The sequence below is a fragment of the Octopus bimaculoides genome, chromosome 8 (assembly GCF_001194135.2).
Source record: "Octopus bimaculoides isolate UCB-OBI-ISO-001 chromosome 8, ASM119413v2, whole genome shotgun sequence".
In the NCBI taxonomy this organism is placed as follows: domain Eukaryota; kingdom Metazoa; phylum Mollusca; class Cephalopoda; order Octopoda; family Octopodidae; genus Octopus; species Octopus bimaculoides.
Window position 1 is genome coordinate 76720988 of NC_068988.1, and position 6746 is coordinate 76727733.

Genomic DNA, 6746 nt, shown 5'->3' on the forward strand with positions numbered 1-6746 from the left:
ACAAACATGGCGAAATCAGCCTTGTTGAAGAACATAAAAGAGGAGGTAAGAGGTGTTTCAGACAGAGAGGTGGAAGATGCCGTAGTGCCCTCCGCATACTACCAACAAATTCTCGCACACAAAATTGCAGACACGTCAAAAAATAACAATACCGACAACTTTAGCGACATCACAAACTACGAAGCTGATTTCCCTTCCATTCAATGGAATACCCCAACTCAAAAGACAGCACATGATAGCAGTATCAAGAAGCAAACGACTCCGCCGCCACCGCCGCTGCAACTAATAAACAAAAGACTACACAGTGACAGTTTCTCGACCACTGCCACCACTACAACGAATAACATTGTAATAAATGGCAACAATATCAACCAGACTACATTCGCTGCAACAGCAGCGAGAAGCAAGGAATTTTCTTGTACGGATCTAAATTAAGACTGGAAAAAGCGCTATATCATTGCTGCACATCTGCACAGTCTCAACCAGGGTTTAGCTTCTGAAAGACATGTGTCTAGCTGAGGCAGCTAAATTAAGACTGGAAAAAGCGCTATATCATTGCTGCACATCTGCACAGTCTCAACCAGCCTCTCCATTTCAGGCTCTCTTTTTGCGTACAGTTTTAAGTCATCCACGCTCATAGTGTGCGTTGACTTTGCGTAGGACTACAGAAAGTGGGGACAAGGCTTTAACAAATCTAAGTGCTGCTTGTTGCAGAAAAGACGTGTCTTCCAACAAGGCATTCTATTCTTAATCACTACACACACGTTCTCAGCTATTCCACACATGTCGAATGTTTCCAGAATCCACGAATGTGGCAACATGTCGTAAGCCTTTTTAAAGTCTATCCAGGCCATGCTCAAGTGTTTTTGTCGTATTGTTTGCAGTTCTTCATTACAACCTTGTCTATTATTATTATTATTATTATTATTATTATCATTATTATTATCATTATTATTATTATTATTATTATTATTATTATTATTTTCATTATCATCTTTCAATTCTGTTTCCATTTCTTGCTGAGTGTCTTTCCTAACACCTAAGGCAGAGAAGCGCACTGTATACATTGGTAGGCCATTACAATAAACACACCAGATTGTTCATTTACAAAGTCATGTGATAGAGAAAAAGGGGAAGAAAGACAGAGAGAAAAAGGAAAAAAATAAAAATTCAAAATATAAACAGAAAATAGAGGGGGAAAGGGAAAGAAAATTCACAGTGACAGTACGTGTGACGCATCATTATTATTATCATCATTATTATTATTATTATTGAGTAAGAGAGCAGTGCATGCCGTCAAAGTGACACTGGGGTAAAATATACGAAGCCCAATATACCCATCATGACTACCCGTCTGATAAGGGTACACCAGGCACATGCATCACAACCATATGTGCGCGACATAGTGATCTCATATCAAGATAAACAGCGCATGACCTCGCAGGTGGGGCCCAGTTAAAATTTTCTTCGGGTTGAGTAGCCCATCCCGCTCAAAAGGTCTCTGAATAAGGTTTGTTTAAGGATATTGAGTAAAACACCCATGTTTCCAAAGGTGAATTATTCCTCTCAACACATGGCTATGATGCCCCCCTCTACTTCTGCTCATGATCAGAGATGCACATATCGTCAGCCACCAAGGGACATGCTCAACTGGTTAAGGTCAAACAACTGACAAGCAAATCTGTGGTATTAAGCAGAATATTTGCTGTAGCCCATCTTTTATACCAAGACAAAACAATGTACATGATAACACTTCCAATCAATTAAGATCAGAAGCCATGAGGGCCACTGCCTGGTACTGCATCAGGGCATTTACTGCATCAGGGCCTCGTAAGAAAGAATTATTATTATTATTATTATTATTATTATTATTATTATTATTATTTAATAATAATAATAATAATAATATTTCTATTATATAATTGTTCAACATTTGATTGTTCGATGCAAATTTCTACTGCACCACTTGCTACACCTCCGTGTTGCTGGGATGTGTGCAGCATTTTGTGTTCTCTCTTGAGGTGTGGTGCAGTTTTTGCTGTATCACTGCTTGTATTGTGAGTTGAGTGTGTGAAGAGTTGGTTATCTAGCTTGCTAGTGGAAGTTTTTGTCACTGTTGCTTGTTCTCTCCGGGTTTCATGTTAGCTAAATATGTTTCGTATTTTTCGTACTATTCTCAGCTACAATCATCGCTATTATCTCCGGTTCAGGAAGGAAGAAAGCATCCTCGAAAATGTCCACTTCTGGTTGTAGCATATCTATAAAACACTTTGTCTACACACTTCCTCCCTGTTTTTCACGCAGTCTCAACTAAAATTGTTCTCGGACGCCCATTTATGCATTGCCAAGCTAAGATATTCTCTCGTTTTCGATCTTTTCACTCATCTATTCGCCATTAACACTTTTTAATATGTATTATTATTTACGTTTATTTATTTATATATTATTTACTAATATCTACTTTCGTAAGCTAATTATTTAAATTGGCCCTTCAGTATATAACTTCCTAAATCTCTCTCTCTCTCTCTCTCTCTCTCTCCTCCTTAATTCTTCATCTAATTTTCTAAATGGAATCTCTTCTTCCTTCCTGTGTTCTCAAGTTGGCTACATGTTTTTTGTACCATCTTTCTAAATTAACCCTTGCTTGTTCACGGTGTGCCCGCCCATTACCACCACAACCACCACCACCACCAAATCTCTCTCTCTCTCTTCTCCCATCACCATTACCGGATATCTCTCCTCTCACCAGAAACACTCTCCCTCACTGGTGGTATCCTCTATCATACCTGCAATCTCCTCCCCCCTCTCTCCTGGGACAAATGCAATTAGTTTAGCTGCTCACCTAATTAATCGGCTATCTTTCGTCTTGACTCGAAATTTGTCAACAAACTACTGGGTAATTTCCAGGGACGTATTGAAGTGGAAAGAGAAAGCTAATGGGCTATACGTGCATGCTTGTTCCGTGCGCGCGGGTGCGTAGTTGTTCTTGTCTGTGTGTGTGTACTTGTCTTAAGTGTGTGTGCTTGTCTTGTGTGTGGGTAGGTGTGTGCGTGCTCGTTCTTGTGTGTGTGTGGGTGTGTATGGACGTGCTTATTCCGCTCTTCTCCCACCGGAAACCCCCTCCCTCACTGGTGGTATCCTCTATCATACCTGCAATTTTCTCTCCCTCTCTCTCCCCCCGGGGCAAATGCAACTAGTTTAGCTGCCCACCTACTTAATCTAACATTGGCATATTCTTCTTCTTCTTCTTCTTCTTCTTCTTCTTCTTTTATCTCTGTTGATTTACTTACTTATATCTGCCACTCCAGTAATGCTTAAATTTACGATTTTACGATGTCCATAATGCTTATACTTACAACGCCGCTAATACCTACTCCTACCCCCAGTAGGGGCAACAATCTTAACATGTTTGAATGTTTGAATGATGACAGGTCGAAAGAGAAAACAGGTGTAGCATGTCTATCAAACAAACACGGAAACCTTCTTCATTTCAGGCACTGAATAACATCTCCCCTCCCCATGCCTCCTCCCACATTCCTTTCCCTGTTTTTAGAGGTGTCACTGTCAATGTAGGTACACTGAAAGGTAGGTCTAATGAGATTGTAGAGATGCTTGAACGGAGATGTGTTGATGTATACTGCATACAAGAGGTAAGGTGTAGAGGAGCTTCAGCAGGGTCCTCACACGCAAGGCACATAGGTATAAAATCTGGGAAGGTAACAGTGAAGGAGTAGGGGTGTTGGCATACTCCTTGCATAGAAATAGGTGGATAAGGACATAAAGATAGTCAGGGTAAGCGATATAGTGATTAAGCTCAGGCTAGTCCTGCAGAATAGTATAGCTACAATTATCTCTGCCTTCGCCCCACAAGCGGGCCAACCAAACGATCAGAAGGACCACTTTTATGATACCCTTCTACAGGCCACCTCAAAGACGAGTGGCAATGACCTCATCTTTGCAGCTGGAGATTTTAATGGGCATGTTGGATGGCAATCCAGTATCTTCCATGGTGTTAACGGAAACCATGAAATTAGTTCCCAAAACGAAGAGGGAACTAGGCTACTGGAGTTCTGTGATGCATGCAACCTATTAATCTGCAACACTAACTTCAGGAAACCAGACAGCCACCTGATAATCAATCAATCAGGCAACTCTGCTAGCCAGATTGATTTCATCCTCACCAGACAGTGGGATGCAAGGTTGCTCTTAAATACAAAGACCCTACCTGGTGAAGAATGTACCCTCCAGCATCGACTAGCTATTAGTGATTTTAGACTCAAGGCTAGAAGGATGCCAAGAAGCAGACCAATCCAGTAAAGAAGGGTTTGGAAGATAAAGAACCCTCCACATGGTCAGAGATTTAGAGACATCGTCACTCAGAAATTTAATGAAAGAGAGGAGGAGCTACAGACTTTGGACATAGAGGGTAACTGGAAATTCCTATAGGACAGCTTACTGAGCACCACAGACCAAATCTGTGGCTGGTGCAAAGTCCCTTCCAGACCTAGAGTAACATGGTGGTGGAAATACAATAGATAAGGCCATTAGAGCAAAGAAACAGGCCTTGAAAGCCTGAAAGAGTGGAGGTAACAGGGAAGTGTACCAGATAGCCAGAAGGGAAGCTGGGCAACAGGTATACATAGCCAAGGGAGAAGCAGGAAAGAAGTTTGCCGATGTTTAGTGACATGAGGACCAACTAACTGAAGTATTTCAGATTGTAAGATAGTGTGTGAGAGAAAATTGTGATGTCACAGGAGAGAAATGTGTCTGTATGGCTGATGGTGCACTTGCTTTTAATGAGTCTGCAAAGAAAGAGGCTTAGAGATGCCATTATGAAAGACTACTGAATGTGGAGAATGAATGGGAGGAGGAGAGCCTGCCAAATGTTGACCCAGTAGAAGGACCAGCTACCCGAATAGATAGCACCCTGGTAGATAAAGCAACTAAGGATATGAAGTCAGGAAAATCCCCTGACCCATCAGGAATCGCTGCTGAGATGCTTAAAATATCTGGTGGCGTGGGTTATGGCCTGGTCACCCGTATTGTAAACCAGGTAGTTCACAAAGGAGTGATACACAATGACTGGCATAGCAGCACCATAGTCAACTACTACAAAAGTAAAGGTGATGCTTTAGATAGAAATAACTACAGGGGTATCAAACTGCTGGATCAGGTGATGAAGGTCATCGAGAGAGTCATAGCCCAACTAATTAGGGAGAGAGTCAGTCTAGATGAGATGCAGTTTGGTTTTGTGCCAGGTAGAAGCACCACTGATGCTATATTCCTGGTACGGCTACGGCAAGGGAAATACCTAGCCAAAGATAAACCCCTGTACTTGGCTTTTGTTGACTTGGAGAAAGCTTTTGACAGGGTCCCCCAAACCCTTATCTGATGGGCAATGCAGAAACTGATGATTGATGAGTGATTAATAAGAGCTGTACAGACCTTGTAGAGGGATGTCGTTAGTAAGGTGAGGGTCGGCAATGAGTATAGCGAAGAATTCTGGGCAGAAGTAGGGGTCCACCAAGGATCAGCCCTCAGCCCCCTCTTATTCATCATAGTCCTTCAGGAAATAACAGAGGAATTCAAGACAGGCTGCCCTTGGGAGCTCCTCTATGCTGATGACCTTGCTTTCATAGCAGAATCACTACCAAGTCCTAGTAAGTAGGAAGGCAAACACATCACACACCCCTGCTTGATCTGTAGAAAAGGTGTAGGTAGAAACTTTATAAGATGCACCCAGTGTAAGCTATGGATGCATAAGAGGTGCAGCAACATCAATGGAAAGTTAATCGGGAAGATAGCTTTTGTGCACAGCAGATGCACAGGGGCAATAAACGCCGCAGATGCTCAGCAAACTGTTACAATCACATGCCAGGGGAAGAAACTAAAAGTAGCTGTTAGCTTCTGCTAAGTAGGTGACCAAGTCTGTGGTGGGGGTAGATGCTCAGAGAATAGCCTGAGCAAAGTTCAGAAAGCTCCTACCTCCACAGGTGACAAAGGGCCTGTCGCTCAGAGTGAAAGGTAGATTGTATGATGCATGTGTGCAAGCTGCCATGCTACACAGTCATGAAACATGGGCCATGACTGCTGAACACATGCATAGGCTTGAAAGAAATGAAGCTAGTATGATCCACTGGATGTGTAATGTCAGTGTGCACGAACAACAGAGTGTAAGTGCCCTGAAACAAATGTTGGACATAAGAAGCATCAGATGTGGTGTGCAAGAGAGACGACTGCGCTGGTATGGTGATGTGCTACATATGGATGAGGAGAGCTGTGTGAAGAAGTGTTACTCCCTAACAATGGAAGGAACCCGTAGAAGAGAGAGATCCAGGAACACATGGGATAAGGTGGTGAAGGATGACCTTCGAACATTGGGCTTCACAGAAGCAATGACGAAAGACCGGGACCTCTGGAGATATACTGTGATTGAGAAAACCCGGCAAGTAAAGTGAGATCACAGCCGTAGCCTACACCAGTGTTGCATAACCAGTCCATTTAAAAAGTAACTATGAATCATTGAGTGACATACCGTGCTTGAGGAGACCTACTGAGTCAAGTAAATCAAAATCAAAATCAAATGAAATCATAATCAAATGGAAATTGTAGTTGTGGCCGATACGAGTGCTGGTGGCACACAATAAGTACCATTCATGCATGGGTCATTGCCAGAGCTGCCTGACTGGCTGGTGGCATGTATAAAGCACCATCCAAATGTGGTCAATGTCAGCTCCCCCCCCCCC

General features: G+C 42.5%; 1 long non-coding RNA gene across 1 annotated transcript in view; it reads left to right on the plus strand.

Annotated features, from left to right (window-relative positions):
* The first annotated feature begins 352 nt into the window (after nucleotides 1-352).
* The window catches only part of LOC128248523 (uncharacterized), a 98854-nt gene continuing 92460 nt past the window's right edge, over nucleotides 353-6746 (plus strand). Inside the window, exon 1 of the long non-coding RNA XR_008264695.1 lies at nucleotides 353-824. This is a non-coding gene — a long non-coding RNA (uncharacterized LOC128248523). The remainder of the gene's footprint in view (nucleotides 825-6746) is intronic.